Below are 21,313 nucleotides of genomic sequence, written 5' to 3' on the forward strand. Positions count from 1 at the left end.
TTGGTGTTAAGGTGCCACTAAAAATGGTACGGTACGCATTCTACCTGATTCACAAGCATTCATTCTATCTCACTTTTTAAAAATGACAATACTGTTCCACTTTGTTTCATATGATGTATGACAGCCTCTAGACATGAAAAATAACATCACTTTTGTGTATCTATTTCAGACATTCTAATAAAGCACTTCTTGAACAGCAATGATAAGGGGTCCAATTTCACACGTCTTCTTCTTTGTCATCTTTTTCACCATCATCCTCTTTGTTCAAAACAGGCTTGTAGAGAAAATGTGCACCTCCAAAAAATAAAATAGAAAGCAACTTGCACACCAGCGTAAGTCCAAGCAAGGTGTAGGCAAACATGTGGTTATCATACAGCCAACATATCTGGGTGATACCGCAAAGAGCCTCCCATACTACACAGGTCTTGTCGATGAACAGCCCAAAGACAATGGATGAAGGTGCACTCCCTGAAGAGACAAAAGTAACAAGACATTTTGATACTACTCATGAGTATATCATTATAACATATATCACAATTGACCCTAATATAACGAGGAGAGGTCAGGAAATATAGATGTTTTATATTCCCCTGATATGGGGCTCTCATTACGGAACCATGAAAATCTCCCAACACACAATATGCTGCTACATCCATTACATTAGACTAGTGCGTAAGGTAGTGCAAAATAATCCTTTTCAAGCAGCAAATATTACAACTGGGAAAAAAAATACAGGCTCCATACACCCATCACAGGCCAAAATGTGCATGATGCATAAGTTATGGATCACATGTCAACACACAATTGCATATACCCTTGTCCTGGCATAGGAGATGTATACTGAAGATTGTAGAAAAAAAGATTAGGTGAGAGCCATGTGGAAGTGAAGGTAGGAATTGATGTTGAGAAATGAAATGCGGGTACTGCAGTGATTTTAATATAGCATGCACTCTCTTTGATTCTGGATATGAAATGTTTCCTCAGTAAAACTTCAAGGCGCTGTTCATTTTCATACGAATTTAAATCCAAACTTGATGAGCTCCCTTGGTTGTGAGGCCATTCTTCATGAAAAAAAGAGAAAAAATGGTGCAATTTTGCATTCTAAGAATGCTTGCACTCTGAGTAAAAGTTGCTGGAAAAGGCCACATTCAGCTGGCATGCTGGGAATGTTCAGTGCATGGGTGCAATACAGAGCCCATAACAATCTCTTGCAAAATGCATTTCAGCATTCTGGAGCATTCATGATGACTGCAACCCTGTGTCAACAGAGCCTTTTGAACCAGAGTTATCGTGACAACATGCAGACAATCTTTTTTTACCCTGCCTGTAAAGACGCTGAACGAAAAATGTTGGTCGGACACTGTCAAGGCAACTTTTGCCAATTTCTACCCTAGCCAGCAAGGGTAATTACCCCTACATCACACGGATATTGCAGCGACAACACCCTGACAATCCTTCTGTTAAGATGCTCTTGCAGTAACATTCCACTGAAACACTCAACACACATGCACAATAGTGCATATATAAAGAGAGTACCATGTGGGTCATTCCATGGGGTTGGGTCTTCTCTAGATTTTCATGTTGTATAGGGAATAAAAGTCATATTCTGAAAAATTTATCAAATAATTGTCCGCGGTTTGCAGTTATTCTTGGAGAGAAATGTGTGAAGAATTATTTGATGAAAAAAAAATAAGCCTGTGTACAAATGTATTTTGTCTATGACTGTTTCACTAATGATGTCCCATGGTTTTTTGTGGTTTATGTTGTGACATAAATATATGCCATTTTCATGGCAATGTAAAACAGGAATATACAACCTTTCAGCATTATGCCTATCATAATTAAGAGAGGCAAGGTGACTTCTACAAAGACTATAAGGCACATAAACATTTGTAACAAAATAAGAACACCAGAGCATCTTCAAGCAACCTCATACCTATGTTACAAACGATGTCCATGGCAATTTTTGTTGTAACATAGGTATAGCATGGTTTTACATACACTTCCAATCATAATATGATTAGAAACTTTATTTCTATAATGAGATTTATATTTCAGGAGTATTCTTATCCCAAAATTAGCAGCAAAATCTTCCAAATAAACGAGAAAATACGGAACATATCACTGTACTTCAGTGCGATGTCCGGCCTCTTCGTGTAACGTAGGTAAGGAAAGACGCGTCTTGCGATAAAAAGAAGAGCTACTAACTTCAGCAATCATATTCATGTCACTGGCAGTCCTCCCCCAATAGCAGAAAAACTACTCACAGCCAATATACACCTACCTGGACAGCGCAAGATCTGTTTTTCTGCCGTTGTCCATGTAACGTAGGTACAGGAGTTTTAATGTTTCTGATGTCAATTGGTAAGCTTTTACGCTATTTTACGAAAATAATAACATTTGTCATATTCTGTAACTCTATTACAGGAAAAAAAATGACATCTATACCTCTGAACTGGCCAAAAATACTGTGGACGATGATACTGTAGTCCCACATACTGAGATATTTGTTACAGGTTCATGTTCATAATTTTGATTGCCAAATTTTCCGTCCATGCCGGTCTCTGCAAAAGGAGCATATATTCCTCTCTTAGAAAACCATACAAAAGTATATCAGTGTATCTTCACTGCAATATAAAATTGTTTTACCTCCCGATTATTGTGAATTTTTGGACCCTTTTGTCATTAGGTATCTACCACGGTAGACGTGCTAGAGTTAGTATTAATCACTATACTAGTTGGAAAACGTAGATGTCCAGACTGCATCTGAACTAGAGAAATAGAGTTTGCCTTATTTTGCTGGTGATATTGAGGGAACTAGGAGCTGTGAAATTCTTTCTCTTTAACAGATTTACTTCGAAAATGTCAATGTTTTCCTTCCAAGATTTCACTGACCTGTTAGATGCTCTGATGAAGTTGTTAACATTTCACAAGGATTCACCATTTCCATTCCATTTTCACCCACTGTGAAGTCTCAAAGCTAAAATGCCAGTGTCCTATTCAGTTTGGGTGGGTAGTGGGTAGGAAAGGCTTCAATAAAATTATGAACCCCAATCAAAATTGGACTATTATTGCTCTACACTATCATTCAAAAAGAGGGCGACAATTTCGATGGGGGATGAATATAAAATAGGGCCTAGTATTGTTTTGGGAGTCTAATAAGGACCATAACCGTAAACGTAACCCTGACCCTAGCCCTAACCTTAGCTAGGACACTGGGGGCAGCGACCTGCCCTTCCTACAGTGTAGCTTGCATCTGAAAACAAGTTTTTAGCATAGAGTATGAAAATGATATTTTCCTATGTTTTACATGCTATATTATTATTATTAATATTTACATCATTTTAAGCATAACCCATTTTTTTTTTCAAATTTGGTGGGAGGTACACATGGAACTCTAGCTAATGGGTATGCCAAGAGGTAGAAATGTGAGCAAAATTGTTAAAATTATTTAATTCCATTCATAAACACACAGATACATCAACAGGAATATATAGTCAACCCCGACAAAAATTTTCTTTTAATTTTTTTATTCTATTTCTCTTTACACCTTTTGTTCAGTTTTTTGATGAATCTGCCATGGCTCCTCCTCTACCACCGCTACGTGTTAAACTACATGAAAGAGTGAAAAGGACACATCCACAGCACTCCACAAACAGAGAGGAAGCCGACAAAGCAACACCCAAGAAGAGCGAATAAGCCGACAAAGCAACACCCAAGAAGAGCGAATGTAACAAACTAGACAAGAAGAAAACTGCACAGAGGGAAAATGGACAGAAGAAAAACAAAAATCGAGGGCTAAATGGACATTGGACAAAAGAGCAGAAATTAATTTCAAACAAAGAACATGGAGAAGACAAGACGACTTGTCTGATTTCTCTTTATTAGTTTTCTTAGTTAGTTGACAACTAGTTGATGATGTTGTTAGTGTATATTAGGTCAAATTGTGTAAAGCTTCACTTTCTTCTTCTTCTTCTGATTAAGTCTGCCTTCTTTCATATCAGAGTTACAAAGAATTGAAGTCTGTGTAACATAGGTATTGTTCCACAGGTGTGCAGTAGATATAATTCCAAAGAACTGTTACAATAGTGTTACTTGTGGGAACATACATAAAGTCTATATGTGTAGGTTTTAACATCTCACACCACAATAAAGGAAATCAGTTGATATGTCGTAGTGTACCTATGTTACAAAGACATACTGTCCGTGTAACGTAGGTAGTACACCGTAGGCGAGGTTGTTGTCTGAAAACCCCTGATTATAACAATAAAATCATGTTTTCACTTGAATACCCATACAAATCACTTGCTTCAATTGTGGTGCTTTTAAGAATATTGTCATTGTATCACTCTTGATGAAAAAGTTAAACCTTTGATTGAAATTGTTAATGGTTTGTAGAAAAAAACATGTTAATAAAAGTGGCTTGCAGTTGACATCAGAACATACAATCTTACTAATAATGATCTCATGCACCTGTTAAATAACATGTTGATGTGCTATGGATGAAAAAAACGTGGATGTGTTCATTGTTATCATTTCAGAACACAAAATGATGAAGGATGTCAACAAATGAAGTCCGTGTAACATAGGTATTTTGCCATACCCGTTTACCCATGCTGACTGAAAGTGTGCGAAGTAATAAACAGATTTCTAGTGGAATATGTTGAAGAATGGGAGTAACAAATCAGGGGAAAAAAGGAAATTTCAATTTATCCAACTTGAATTTTCAACTTGTATGTCACAATTTCAGTCCCAACCCCATGGAATTACCCATATATAAAGAGACTCTGGCCAACTGCTAAAGTGGATGCCATATGTCATTAACAGGGCTCAGCGCATTACATGTTTAGAGAGTTAGCGGGTGTGCTCAGACATCATAATCAGAGTAAGCCAAGTAGAGCTTAGTTCAATGGGCACTGCATGTGCGCTCTCTTCGGTAATGACATGGCTCCATGAAGGTCATGAGGCAACCTATTGACCAAATACAGGCTTCAAAATTCATAAGCCGAAAACCAAGTTGGCCAGAGTCTCTTTATAAACAGCACTGGTCCACACAGAACAATGACACATGGTGCACTGATCCTGTGTATGGATTGTAACCACAACCCCTTTGCGCATGAACAGGTAGGTCTCCTCATTACACGCTTTCTCAATGCACTGAGAATATGATTCTCCTTGACAAAAGAATAAACATCAGTGTTTCCTTTCTGAATTTTAATACTTTGAATATCTGTGAGGACACGACCCTGTATACATCAAAACTTCCACTGATACTTACCGAGACCATATATCACAGTCTGGACCCCCAGAGCGAAGGAGCGTTGAGAGTAGGACACACACCTTACAAAGGAAAATTATGAAGTATTTCAGTGTGTTGTGGATTCACTCTTAGCTAATACAAATGATTATCAAAGAGTAAAGGACGATGTCTTGTAGTTGAATACAATATGTTATTCATGTCTTGTTTGAAAGGATGCATTATGATGTAAATAAGTATTAAGAGGTTTGTGGTGACATAAGTTGTATGAAGTCCTTGAGAGGACTGTTGTTGGGCAAAAAAAGATCTGAGAAAGAGTAAAGGGAGAGACATATGGAGAGTGTCCAAGGAAGCAAATAATGACAGTAGGACAGTAGTGAGCTGGAAGTTGCAGTTGCACCAATAGATGTGGGAGGATAGGATACAGACACAGTACAACGTTGTTTTCAAAGAAATAATAGAGTGAGAATCGGGTAAAGAGTTTGGAAGTCAGTGAGAGGAGAAAGATGAACCACATCTTTGGAGATGGTGAAGGAGAAGGTTGGAAAGTCATGGACATGAGAGAGAGAAGTGATAAAGATGTTAATTTCCAAATGAACCCCCTCTCCCCTGATGATTCCTGTCAAGCTTAGTCAAAATCCAGTCCCCACTCTTCCAGAAGATGAAAATATGAAACGTTTATGAACAATGCATGACAGATGCCAGATGGCAAACAAGCACAATAACTCACATAAGTCAATCTGTGCTAGTGAGTTGAAACAATTACAAACCCATCAAGAAGTTTCTGAGTACTGGGTATTTTATAAACGGAATCATTCTGGGAAAGGACCAGCTTGCATGCCCTTTGACCCTAAAAGATAAAACAACCCCCACCATGTGTCATAGCATTTGCAGGGATTCATGGGTGGCCCAATTCAGCTGGCCACTGTAGAACATTTTAAAACCACAGATAGCACTGGTCAGTGAATGTGTGCATTGAAGCAGATGCTCATTATTACCAGTTGACTGCAGTCAAGATTATTTGGCTTTGTATGTACTGACACAGAGATCAGTAATAAAGCTACACACAATTTGTTACGGGGATTCTCTTCAGAGCTTGGCAAACCATGTTTCAGCTCAATGTTATTCCAATGCTAACTGATCTTTTACTACAACTATCAATCACAAATGATGACGTATATTGTGACATGTTAAAATGAAGTAAGTTACTTCTATGTAAGATTTTGTGGTTCTCATGATAATGTGGTAAGTTGAATCTCTGAGCATGATGTGTTATGACAAAGAATTTACAGTACTCAATACATCAACATTTGGTGGCCATCATGATGAAGAATTTTGTTTTTGTTTTTTAAACTTTCAAAACATTTCCTGGATAATTTAGCTTGATGAACTAATGGGGGCATGACAACAGTGGCTATTTCCATTGAATTTGAGATGGAACTCGAGATCAAACACCAAAATGTTAATGACATTGTCTTTTGTCATTGCACTGCAAGTGTCCACACGATTTCAGAACTCTTTGCACCACACACCAGCTAGGGAATTGTTACAATATGCATGCTTGCATCGCTAGAAATCTTTTTGTAATGACAAACTGCCGGAAGTTGTGGAACCAGTTCCCATGACAATGAATAGCTGTGATGATAAAACAGTTGTATAAAGTTTTAAGAAGGAGATGACCCTCCCCACAAGGTTTCAGTGTTAAGCAGCTTTGAGCTATTCTTTTTTCAAAGTGTTGGACTTGCTTCAAAATCTAAAGGTGCAAGATAAGCTAAAGACCAATTTTTATGCTTTCCATTGGGTATTCCTCATTCTTTTTAATCTACTATTCTAGAACTTACTTCAGTATCTGATGTAGAAAGCCATTTTGCATGATCATATCGAGTCAGTTTAGGAAATGCAATTTGCGCTGAACTAATATATAGATTGTAGTGTCATTTTGTATAACTTGATGGTGACCAGTTATGGGATAGGATGAGATAGGCCTTGCAAATTGATCACTGTCCAATGTCTTTCACAAAATGCATAAGTGTTGCAGAAAGGCAGGTGTATGTGGACTGGTTGATGGGATAAGTTATTGCATTTCCTAAATTGACTCAATATGTGACCCTGCACCTCAAAACAAACAAAAAGGTCGCCAGACATGAATTTTGAGTTAAGACCATATTCTAAAAGAGCAGACTTTAAGCTTTAAAATGATGTACAACTCAAATCAAATGGACTCTCCTAACCTATCTAAATATTGGAAAGAAAGCGCAAACTCAGGAAAAATGTGAACTGAGAAAAGAGGCTCTGAAGTACAGTGTCTATTCAAGCGCTTAATCTTTACCAAACCGTGCTGGCTGTGCCATGAATGGGACAAAAAACAGGAAGTAAACCACCAGAGTAGCAACAATGAAGGGATTATCAGATTAAACTGAAATCAAATATGCCTCATTTACACATTCTGTCCATAATTAATGCCAACTTTCAAAGCAGTAGCACTATCCTTTCAAAAGTTATTAGAGTTGAAAGTGAAGAGTGTGGACAAGGTTTTTCAGAAATGAGAAAGGGTTTCTAAAGACACACCTAATCACACTATTCTACCAAAAATGTTCGAGATAAACTGCTAAAAAAATACACTTTCTTGCCCGTTTTATGATACCAAATTTTAGCATAATGTAAAAGAAGACCCGCTTTTTCAGAAAATGTGAAAAAGTCAAGTTCGGCTAGGTTGACCCATTTCACTTATTTTCAGTCCCCACGCAAAATCAGTGTGTGCGAATTTATGTTCGTTTTGAGGTGCACGGTCACATATGATCATGCAAAATGGCTTACTATATCAGACACTGAAGTAAGTTAAACAATAGTAAATATGAAAATATGATATAAAGCATTAAGCTTCCAGGTAACCTAATGTATAATAGAGATATTTCAAATACTCCATTTTTTACCTTCAATGGCGACAATGAGTGAAAAAACATTTGAATACTACTGCACAAGCATAAAGCAAAACTCAAAACCAAATGAAACACTGACACACACACAATTTTTATCTATTTTCACTTTTCAGATTTTGTAAACATTTTTTTCTTTTTTGGATATGTTATTATTTCTTATATTTTCTTAAGGAAGAGCCAAAATGTGGGGGCTGCTGCTCCCCACCCCTCCTCATGTTGGTATTTCTGGGTCCTAATATACCACCTTAGACATGACAGTACATAGCAAGTGTCATGTCTGTGGTGCCAAGTGTCTGTGTAAGACTACACACTCGATGCACTGCAGTGTTTAGAGCTTTGACTCATCAACTCTAGGTTTCTCCTCACCTTGCCCTGACTCTCAACCCCATGTTCTTGTGCATTTTCACAAGTCACTATAGCCAAATGCATGATGTAATGTGAGGCAAACACTCTCTCTCTCTTGATCAACTCACTGCCCGATGTACATGAACGTGTGTTTATTTTTCTGGTACCACTTTCAGGTTTCATCAGCTTACAAGCAACAACAACAAAAAAATTCAGCGAGCAACAATTTTTTGGTATTCTTGTCCAACTTCTGACTTGACAGTAAACAACAACAACAACAACAACAAAACTTTAGAATAACCACATTTTTCTGGTGCCACTTCTGGGGGAAAAATGTGGGGTGCCCCAAGTGGTTAGACCCATTTGTGTTTTTCTGTATTATGTAAAAAAAAAAAAAAAAAAATGGCGGGGTCCAGGGTCACCTTTTATGTAGTATATATCATCTTTTTGTACTTTTATCATGTAAATCAGAGAAATGCTCTCCTCCTAGGCATGCTGGCTAGTATAGACCAGTGTTAATCTATGCTGCTCACAAAGCTAGACTGGCCTGTACTTGCACTGCTAAATGGAGTGATCACATCCTCTCTACAGATAAACTAGAGTACCTGGTGGTATTGCATAAAATACTGAACTGTTACACAAAAATCTTGCTCACCTTATACTACCTGCCCAGGCTGGTACAATGGCAAAAGTGTTGACAAAGAAAAAGACCCACAGCATGATGATGTATGGCCACTTGTAGGAGCAGGATGTGAAGCAACGGCCTGGAAGTGCTGTCCCATCCTCTAATGATGGGGTATGGAGTGAAGAGTCTTTGGATGCTCCATAGGAAGATTTATTGTCGGATGACACAGTAACCATGCCTTCTTTACTGCTGTAGACATGCACAGTGTAATCTTCCATCGAGCACTGGCAATTTTGATAAACCTGGAATACAGGTTTAGGGATTAAGAAGCGTTTATAGAAAAATCAAACACACAGAGAGTAGCAAATTCATTTCTCCTAAACTTGATTTTACCATTTTTCTTTAAACTTGGGGTGTAACATAATTTCTGATGCTACGTGTAGTTTTTGACCCATTGAGGATGAGTCCCGAGTATACTCGGGCAGTGGTCTATGGGAAATGCGTGTTGTAGCAAAATCAAACCGTCCTCAAAGGGTTAAAATCTATGTGTCCCTTTTACAGCTTTCCACAATAACCTAAAGACTATACGTGATCTTTTGATGACAATTACTTCTTCAGAAAGCAAATGAGCAAATAAGCTTACAGCAAGATTCCGATCTCTGCAGTGTTCTGCAAGGTCTATCAAATGAGACAAACAAACCATAATAAAAGAAGGGATATAACTGATTGACTGGTAATACTGCTGTCTCACCCATGGACTGTCTTCTGAGGCTTCCTCTGTACAGCCTGCATGGCAGGGGGAGTAGTACATCACACCATCACCCCACAGACAGGCTCAAAAGGCTTGGAACTACAGACACAGTGAGAGTTGCAGGGGAGGGAAAACATGTCTTCCCCCTGAGAATACATTGACCTAGGTGTGGAGATTGACACAAGAGAAAGACATTAAAGTATATCAATCAGCACAGAATATTTGGTTCATGGGGATGTGTGCAGTTTGCACAGGACTGGGGATATAGAGGCTCTCCTTATAAATGATTGCTTTTCAATATCAGCCACTACTTATTCCATAAATACATTGCAAATTACCTTGCTTCACCATGAAGCTATCTCTTAAAAAAATAAAGAATAGAAAATAGAAACTGACCACAAGTAATCTTTCTCAGCATGAAAAATCATATTTGCATGGTCTCGCCTTTCACTTTCCAGGTCAGCACTAACAAACCAAAGGCCCTGTCACACCTTTCTGAGCAAGGCTTGTGTGTGACTTATTCTGGGAACAATTTTTGCTACCCGAGGTTCCTGCAGATGGCCCACACATGACAGAGCCTTGCATATATCTCACCCATACTTGCCAGGAGGTGCACATGCAAGTCCTATTACCCCACAGCCAAGTTTAGGCCCTGTCACATCTTTTCTGGGCAAGCTATGTGGGCTTGTTGTGTGTAGGGATTTTCCAGCGAGCAGGATAATTTCTGTGGGCAGACAAGGATTTGGGCAAGTTTCATGTGTCTAGCCTGCTGGATGTGTGCTATTCATAATCTAATTAGGTGTACCCCATGTGACCTACATGTCAGGCACATGAGGGCTAACAACTCAGTGAAGGGATCCCTCTGTAGGACTATTTATATGGCAGAGGTCCTCAAAGAATGTCACTACCCTTGGTCGCAGCCAACCCTCAACTAATCAGCAGAAAGGCAGTAACTGAATCTTCTCAGTATGCATGCAATTTGCTCATATAGGTGTAGCTCACTCCATGCCCACAGAACTGACCAGCTACAAGGATATTGGCTGTATCGACACCGTTCTTTACCAGTGAAACACCCATAATATGCTCGTAGAATGTCCGCAGATAACACACGTTTCAGGTGCATAGGCACAGATCCACGGGCAACCTATGTATACTTGAGTGTCCCCCACCTCATAATAGTTAATGTTTATGTATGTTTAGATCTCACAGCGTCCCTGAAATTCTGTGAAATACCACTCAAATAAAGAAAAAATGCTGAAGATTCCAAAGGAGCTACAAATTAATGATCAATACTAGAAATTTGCAGCTATTGTCATCAAACGTAAATGATGCAGAATAGCTGTGCGCTAAGGAAGGGGCCCGCACATGGCCACCCTACACTCCCATACACAAAGCATGTAAAAGACATGTGCGGGTGACCGTGATGATACTGATAACAAGTATTCCTTATAAAAATTTAAGATTTTCAAGAAAAACTGTTCGGTTTTCACCTCAGTTTGTTTGGTTGTGGTAACCCTGCAAAGTTTCAAGCATAGTGAAGAGAGTCCTGGGTGTACATTTTTGTTCAGTGCACTTGTAGCAATTTTACGCAAGGTGAAGAATATTAGGGCCCCTGACGAGGTGTGGGTACCTCACTACACTTAAAGCTGGATAACTGCCTGTGACTTGAGGCAGCTGAGCCTCCTACTGGTGTTCTCTCTGTGGCTGCGGATAAATTAGACTTGCACGCACACCTCAGGGCAACCACGAGCAAGAGAGGCCTACGTGCTAGGTACTGTCAGGTGCAGGCCATCTGTGAGGACCACCGGGTAGCAAAAATTATTCACCGCAAGTCACAAGCAAGGCTTGCCCGGAAAGGTGTGCCAGGTCCTTGGGCATGTTGAAAACTGGTTTCAGGTGAGTTTTAGGGGATTGAATCACAATCGGCAAGAGCTTAATAACCACATTCTATTTTTTTTTTTTTTTTTTTGTGCCACTTCCGGGGTAAATTGGGGGGGGGGGGGGAGGAGGGTCCAAAGTGGTTACATTTAATGTATTCCTGCAGTTTATACGTTTTGTGCAAAAAAAAAAAATAATAATAATGGCTTGATAATGCTTTTCTTTTTGTCAAAGTACATGTACAATCGCCTTCACCACATCATTTTGTGCAAATGAATTATTGTTTAAGTATTCCCTGCCAAACCACCAAAGACTGGAAATTCCTGCTTGAAGCTGATCACCTGCAGTGATCACGAGGGATTTTGCCCAAAATGTTATCAGTGCATCTTCACTTCATGTGCCAAATTTTTTGGAGATCCATCCCAGGGTTTTTCTTACATCATCCAAACTGAAGCTTGGGTGAATGGTGGACAACCCCAAAATATAATGTCCAGTCACCTGACCAACTAATTTGAATAACTTAAGTCACCTTCTTTCACACTTTGGGCTTGATACATGCACCCATTTATGACAAAAGAGAATTATGAAGATATGGGGATCAGAGAGAGAAAACATACTTGACAGATTTTCCATGAGTGACCCCAGAGAAGGGAACCATAGGGCAATGCATGGTGAAGGCCAGTGCTGCAAGGATGGAAACGGATACACACACTAGACACAGCTTCAGCAGCCCTTTAAACCTGAGGTCCAGTCTATTGATGATAAGACCACTTCCCAGTGCACCACTGAGCTGAGCAGTGATGGACATGACACCTAGACAGACAGGATACACACAGATTCATGAAAAGATGACTTAAAGTGACCATTCATAGAAAATTACCATTTGGCAAAAATTCATATGCTGTGTTTATGCTAGAATCTCAGAAAGGACAAAATGTAAGACTTTTGCTCATTCCACAACAAGAAAGGCAACAAGAGCAAAGAAAAATGTATAAGATGTCTGTGATAATGCAAGCAATTCGGATGGATTCAGGAAAATTCGGCGAAGGTTTTACACAAGTCATAAAGTGGACCAATCTCACAGAAGTAGACGATGTGTCACAGCTAAAACACAAGTCATAAGTGCATTCATTGCTACTGAGGAAGAGGTTAAATTAGAAGAGGTTGAATTACCCTAATTGTGATATTCTTCGAAATAAAAGGTGGCACAGAATGCTACTTTACTAGTGCCCAGCTTAGAAACCATCACTGGAATGGCATAATTTAAGATTTTACAATGCAAGGGCCATCGCATTTTTGAGTTTGAAAAGCCTGTCTAACAATGGTGAATGTATAAAAATGAACAGCAAACCACCCTGCGCAGCAGCATGGCTGAATGCATAACTTAATAAAGGAGACCTCTGGATGATTTTCAGATTTTTACATTTGTACACTATAAATTAGTTATACTGAGTACAGAGTTTCAGAATTTGTGATAATTGGGATGAAGAATAAGAATATTTTCAAAATTTAGAAAAAATTGCAATGAACAAGGATGATGACATGGCAGAGTCACCATAAGAATGCATGAGTTGGGGCTCAAGGAAGCAGAACAAAAGAAGAAGGCATGCATAGATTATACACAGGTGAACTCGCAAGCAAGCGGTATTGTAATGGAATTACACTGCTACATTTATCAAATATGTGAACCTCCTATGTCATCATCCTTGTTCAGTGTAATTTGTTTAAGGTTTTTCAAAGTATTGTTTCTCTGCTCAAGAACCACAATAAATTTCACAAATATATACATGGAGTTGTCGATTTATGTACTACATGATGTGAAATTATGAAAATCGTCTGGAATGTCCCTTTAAACAGTACTTTAATAGCACGGCCAAGCGAATGCTGACAATGACTTTTGCCAAAATGTTTGGGTGGGCAAGTCCATGAGAAATGGAATTTTACCTTCTATTTAACAGATTAAACAAGATTTAAATGAAATTTAACATTGAAGTTTAATTGAAAGATTGTCATTACTGTTGTTTATAAAGCAGATCATTCAAATGGGTTCTAGGAACACTACCCCCTGGAAAACCACCCTCCGGATAACTACCACCCGGATAATTACCCCCCAGGACAATTCCCCCCTAGGGCAACTACCCCCCGGACAACTACCCTCCAAGGGCAATTACCCTCCAGGGTAATTACCCCCTAGGACAACTACCCCCCGGACAACTACCCTCCTAGGGCAATCACCCCCTTGGGCAATTCCCCCTTAGGAAAACTACCCCCTGGATAACTACCCCTCGGATAACTACCCCTGGATAACTACCCCCTCGGATAACTACCCCCTGGATAACTACCCCCTGGAAAACTACCCCCTGGGTAACTACCCCCCGGAGAACTACCCCCTGGATCACCCCCCGAGAACTACCCCCTGGGTAACTACCCCCCGGAGAACTACTCCCTGGGTAACTACCCCCGGAGAACTACCCCCTGCGTAACTACCCCCAGGATAACTACCCCCCGGATAACTACCCCCCGGATAACTACCCCCCGGATAATTACCCCTCGGATAATTATCCCCCGGATAATTACCCCCCGGATAATCACCCCCCCCCCCCCCCCCCCCCCGGATAACTACCCCCCCTCCAGATAATTACCACCAGGATAATTATCCCAAGGTTAATCACCCCCTCCTCCGAAAACTAGACCCCAGATAACTTCCACCCGATAACTACCCCCTCCGATGACTTCCCATGGATGATTACCCCGGATAAATAGGCCTACACCTCCCCCTCCCCTATAACTATCAAGAGGAAAATTACCCCAGGACAGTGCACCACGCCAATTACCCCCTGGGTAACTACCTCCCGGGTCATTGCCCCCACCCCCAATCTTACTTTTAATAAAAAGAATATCATTACTACAGGAAACGAAGTTCTTTGTATTATTTGCCAGGAATCACGGAGATGCCATACTGATACATCATCTTATGAAAACAACATCTTAAGGATTTACGATTTGTATCGTTTGCATTTAGGACGATTTATGTACAAGCTTAATTTCTCCCTCTGTATTTTGACTCTATGTTCATAAAAAAACGAAGCTGTCCCTTCATATCCTACCCGGCAATCCAGTAAATGTCAATGCCTTTAACAAAAACTATTTTCGCTAAATCTGTATTTTCTTTTACTGTTCCGAAATTTTGGATTTCTCTTGATAGTATAGTATAAAAAAAAGTTTTAAGTTTGAATGCCTTTACCATTGAACTAAAGACATTTTGAAGAAATGTTACACTTCAGAATGAGTTAAACTTTTTGCAATATTTTTTTAACCACAATCGTCTATCGTTTACCACAACTCCATGTTATACTTCTTTATTTTGAGGAGCTTATATCTCATGCCTCACGTGCCCTGGTTTTGACCCATCATCTTCCTCTTCCCTCTCGCTTTTCTCTGTCCACCGTGAAGGTAGTCTATTCCTGTCATTCATAACTCACCTTTCCTCTTTCTCTCATTACAAGGGATTTATCTCGTGTGTGTTCATGTGCAGTGCACTCCCATTTAAACGAAATGCTCAGGACCGGCAGTTTTTTTTTTTTTCGTTTTAGCGAAATTTCGTTATAACCGAACAAATATGATATGCAATGTATGACGAAAAGAAGGAAACCACGTATAAAAAAAAAATTATGTTTGTTGAATCCTCATCATACGCTGGAAAGCTATGTGAAATGGGAGATTACCTTTTTAATTTCGTTTAAATATTACATTTTAAAAAGAGCATGAAGTTGTTTGTGTTGTCACACATGTGTAGAAAATGACGGTGTACGATTTGGTTACAGTTCGCTATTCAAAAGGTTCTTTTCTTACTAAAGTACGTTACTCCGAAGGCTCCTTATTCCGAAGTTTCGCCATCCCCGGGATTCCGATGGTTTGTTTATGTGAAGGTTCGCATTTCCGCAGAATCATTATTCCGAGAGCTCATAATTTAGATCAAAATAATATATTGTTCATTTTCCGAAGGTTCGTTGATCTGAAAATGAAATGAGGTTCGTCATTCTGAAGGTTTATAAATCAAAAAAAGAGAAAGGTTCACTATTCAGAAAGTCCGTTGTTCCGAAGGCTTTTTCATCCGAAAATGAAATAAGGTTCGTTATTCCGAAGAAATTTTGTTAATGAAAAAAAAAATGAGAAAGGCTTGTTATTTCGAAGATTTATTTATCTTAAGACGATTATAAGAATTGCAATTCTTAAGTTTTGTTGTGTACTCTCCTTTTTCCACCATGGATTAACGATACTTTTTGTAATGTTCCGATTAACGAAAGTTTTGAATTTCTGTCATTTTCGGACTAACGAACCGTATAAGAATAAGAATAAGGACTATATTTTATTATCGGATTAACGAACCTTTGGAATAACGCCAAAATGTGCTTAATAACAAACTCTCTTTCTTTTCCGAACTAACGGACATTCAGTTGTATCAGAATCTGTGTGTTTTGTATTAAAGGACTTCGGAACAATGAAACAAACCTTATCTGAATTCAGATTATTGTATTACAATAACGCAAGTTCCCCTCTGAAACTGTGCGTGATACACGGGAGTGAACATTCAATGATGCGTTCGCTCATGCAGACTGAGACGCTTTAAAAATGCTTGTTCCGCTATGCATTTTCGAATGCGATCCGCATTTCGTTATAACGGAGCACATTTCTTTTGTTTTTCTTTGTCAGTGGCGCTCAGAAAAGACTTCGTGATAACGAAAATTTTGTTATAACCGTCTTCGTTATAAGCGAATTTTGTACCATAGACTTTAATGGCGATAATTTTGGGACCAGAAGTTTTGCTTCGTTATGACGAAATTTCGTTATAACCGTGTTCGTTGTAATGGGAGTGCACTGTATCTTTATTTGTGTACTTCGTCTCTGTCTTAATGTGCTTTCTTTGTATTGTTTCATCAATTTTGTAACTATTTTACTGTTATACCGTTAACGCTCATTTCAGAATTGCCCTACTGCATTATTGGGCATTAACAACTAGTATATCAAGGATGTGGGAAGAGATTGTCACCTCCTTGGTATGATCACCGCAGAGCATTACCTTCCTTGACAATTACTCCTTATTAAAATTAGGCTCCAAACAATCACCCCTCTTACAATAACTCTCCCCCAGAAAAGTACGTCTCTCATTGTTATTTTCGAACAACGTTTGCTATTTGAATTGAAAAAAAAAAAATCATATCATCTGGTTTTGGTCGAGACCTAACTTCAGGTTTTAGACATCTTTTGGGTGAAATAATTAGAAACCCCTTACGAAATATTAAAGAGCATGTTATTCCAAGAAGAATTCAAGTTTTTGTGAAAAAAAAAATACTCTTGAAATGGCCGGGATAAAACAGAGCAGCTCATATATAATGTAAAAAGGATTCTGTCAACTACAACTCTCTATAGATCTATTCAAAAAGAGGGTGCGGGACAAAAGACTTCGTTAACAACTAGGGGTGTTTTGTAAAAAAAAAAGAAATACCGTTAAACTCGTAATATTTTACTCTTTCTAATGAGACTAACTTATATTTGAACTGGATTTCCACTTAAAGTGTCGAGAACATTTAATTTGAAAACTAGCACAATTCTACTTAGTTATCTACTGTAATTTTACTCTTATGACAGATTAGGGCACCGTTTGATAAAAGTTGTCAGTTATGACATCTTGTTAGTCTCTAATAATTTCAATAAAACCATGGGTTCTGCTTGATTGATAAGCTCGAGTCACTGACTTGTTACCATGGACCTGCTTTGATCGACCTAACGATTGGTAATTGTGTGGAACTGACAGCTTGTCAGGACTGATAACTTTCATAAAACCGTGCCCGGATCCTATCAGAAATTATGGCTTTATATCGAAGGGTCCCTCTCTAATGTTAAGGGAATATGAATTGCAGTGAAATCAACTCTCCTTTTCTTATGTTTATCGTCTAATGTGTTATAACGGTAGAAAATGACAAGCCAAAAGAGTAAATGTGACCGTGCACCTCAAAACGAACATAAAGTCGCACACACTGATTTTGCGTGAGGACTGAAAATAAGTGAAATGGGTCAACCAAGCCGAACTTGACTTTTTCATATTTTCTGAAAGAGCGGGTCTTCTTTTTCTTTTTATACATTATGCTAAAATTTAGTATTATAAAACGGGCAGGAAAGTGTGTTTTCTTAGCAGTTTATCTCGAACATTTTTGGTAGAATAATGTGATTAGGCGTGTCTTTAGAATTCCTTTTTCATTTCTGAAAAACCCTGTCCACACTCTTCACTTTCAACTCTAATAACTTTTGAAAGGATAGTGTTACTGCTTTGAAAATTGGCATTAATTATGGACAGAATGTGTTAATGAGGCATATTCAATTTCATTCTAATCTGATAATCCCTTCATTGTTGTAAATCTGGTGGTTTACTTCCTGTTTTTTGTCCCATTCATCGCACAGCCAGCACGGTTTGGTAAAGATTAAGCGCTTGAATAGACACTGTACTTCAGAGCCTCTTTTCTCAGTTCCCACTTTTCCTGAGTTTGTGCTTTCTTTCCAATATTTAGATAGGTTAGGAGAGTCCATTTGATTTGAGTTATACATCATTTTAAAGCTTAAAGCTTGCTCTTTCAGAATATGGTCTTAACTATAAAAATTCATATCTGGCGACTTTTTATTTGTTTTGAGGTGCAGGGTCACAAATGATGACAGTGTAAGAGAAAGGTGCATCTTCTGATATGGTGTTATGAACTTATGGAAAAATTACAACGGGTGGTAACTTTCGGGGGCGGGGAGGGAGGGTTGTCCAGTAGGTAAGTATCAGGAGGGGGCGGGGGGGGGGGGGGGGGGGGTTTCGGGGTATGGTTATGGGGGGTCGGTAGTAATCCGGGTGGTAGTTATCCTGGGGGGTAGTTATCCGGGTGGTAGTTATCCTGGGGGTAGTTATCCGGGGGGTAGTTACCCAGGGGGTAGTTCTCCGGGGGGTAGTTATCCAGGGGGTAGTTATCCGGGGGGTAGTTACCCAGGGGGTAGTTCTCCGGGGGGTAGTTATCCAGGGGGTAGTTATCCGGGTGGTAGTTATCTGGGGGGTAGTTATCCGGGGGGTAGTCATCCAGGGGGTAGTTACCCAGGGGGTAGTTATCCAGGGGGTAGATGTCCTAGGGGTAGTTGCCCTTGGGGGTAGTTGCCCTAGGAGGGTAGATGACCGGGTGGTAGTTGTCCTAGGGGGTAATGGCCCTGGAGGGTGATTACCCTAGGAGGGTAATTGTCCGGGGGGTAGTTGCCCTAAGGGGGAATAGACCTGGGGGGTAATTATCCGGGTGGTAGTTATCCGGAGGGTAGTTGCCCAGGGGGTAAGTGCCCGGATACGATTCAAATGACACGGAAAAGTATCAGATTCACTTTGCATTGGTATGGCATTTGTCCCACTAACAGGTAAATATCAAATAATAAAATGCTCACCAAGGAAAAACAGTTACACCTTTGTACCCATGCATTGTAGGATTTAGTCTGTTTTTGCTTGCTGACTCCATTTAATGATGTCACAAGTATCAGGCGTGTTTGATGAGTTTTGGTAGGGATTTTTAAATAGAAAGGAGAATGGTATTCTCCTCACTTATGATGTACAAATCTCTTCTGTGAGGTTGGAAATTGTAATTACTGGGGCAGGCTTAAACTCTATTTGCAATTTTATGAATTATCATTCATGCTTAATATGTTTGAATGGACCATTTAATTGACTGACACATGAACGCATAAAAATGTTTCAAATTATGACATTTTAGACTAATCACTTTCACAATTAGTAGACAAAGTTCAATTGTTATCTATGGATAACAGTGCTCAGTCACTAATGTAGATATCTAATTTGAACTTCTTTTAGAATTATGTCCTTCCCTCTTGTGCCTATCACCCCTCTACAGGGGCGGATCCAGGGAGGACCGCAACTGGTGCACGCCCCCCCTTTATTTTTTGTTGAAACAAAAGAAATAAAAAGAAAAAAATGGGGGGAGGGGTGCGTGCGCCCCCCTTTAATTTTGTAAACACGCCCCCTCTTTACGGAATTCCTGGATCCGCCCCTGCATCTAGATGCATATATTCACATGTACACACACATACCAGTACACATCCATCCCATCCATCTGACCTGTCATATACTGTACAAGTGGATATTTTTGCGGGAGTAATTTTTTGCGCTCGGCTGGTTTGACAAATTTTGTGTGTTTTTAATTCCGAAGAATCAGGACAGTAACTACAGGAAAGTACTGTATGCAAAAATATTTGTGTGCTTTTATTTTTGCGCTAGGCATCTGGAAGTGCAAAATGTGTGAAAATGTCCACTTTAACAGTAAGTTCTTCACTTATACTTCTTCATCTAAAACTCAACCTAACATCACATGACACAGCTTTACCTTTTCCTCTTTTCATTTTCCCTGTTTGGTCTGTACAATAATGGAAATCTACAAAACTCCCTCAAACTTACACAACCATTTACATTATATATTGGATGACCAGTCAACATTTTGTTTGCATACACTAAAATGTTTATTGAGGATAATTCATTACATGAATATTCATTCCTTATGATTTGAATGACACATATGTGCAAACTGACCATTAAAACTGACTATAAGTCAGGTTAGCCACAAGATCAAATTGTGCGCTGCTCTGTGTTGTGATTCAAGTGTGTTTAGGAAATTGTCCAAACTGGAGCCCGGCACTAACATTACGATCATTTTATCTAAATATTCAAAATTAATTCTAAACAAAGAAAAAAAAATACATTAAAAATCAAGAAATTTCTGGGTTTTTTTTTTTTTTTTTTGGTCATAACATTGTAACAGATGACTTACCAATAATTCTTGCTACTTCACTGGAACTCATGTTGAACTGGGCCTCTAAGAACTTGGGAATGAAGACTGCCATTCCTGCTATGACAAACCACTCTGATGCCATGGCAAAGCAGATGCCCATGAAGGGAGGATTGCTGATGATTTTGCATACTGCACGGGGAAAATCAAGCAGATTTTTCCTAAATCCAGATCGCTTGTTGTATTCACTTCCTTTCTGTGTCTCTGATCTGCGCATGTTCGCTAACTTCTTATTTCCTGTAACGACAAACAATACACAACATCACAGTCTATGGTAACCCCTGCATCTAAGACTGATTACTGCCTGTCTATTTTAAAAGTGACTATGTATTTTGAGGATGAAAGTGATATCTTGTGAACCCCACTTAAACTTGTTTACATTCCTTGGATAGCATGTGCTTATAACCTTCCTGAGAAATCTGTGAACCCTTTCTGCATTTTTAAGATAAGAATTATGCTTCAAGAATAATGCATGCAGGCAGGTTCCATCATGTCTCAGTTAACAGCTATTACTTCTTTTTTATATATATATTTCAAAAAGGCTAAGATTCAACATGATCAACAAGGGATTAATTTTGCTCTGAAAAAAATTCCTAAAAACTAGAACTACATGTATCAATGATAGTGATTAATACCCCCACCTAAACC

At 39.1% G+C, this 21,313-nt stretch overlaps 1 pseudogene; it reads right to left on the reverse strand.

The window, feature by feature from the left end:
- Nucleotides 1-215: 215 nt before the first annotated feature.
- LOC139730287 (solute carrier organic anion transporter family member 4A1-like) overlaps nucleotides 216-21,313 on the reverse strand; it is a 32,450-nt pseudogene continuing 11,352 nt past the window's right edge.

This window comes from Diadema antillarum, unplaced genomic scaffold (genome assembly GCF_040938485.1).
Source record: "Diadema antillarum isolate AM-2024a unplaced genomic scaffold, OU_Dant_1.0 seq00000301_RagTag, whole genome shotgun sequence".
NCBI classification, from domain to species: Eukaryota; Metazoa; Echinodermata; class Echinoidea; order Diadematoida; family Diadematidae; genus Diadema; species Diadema antillarum.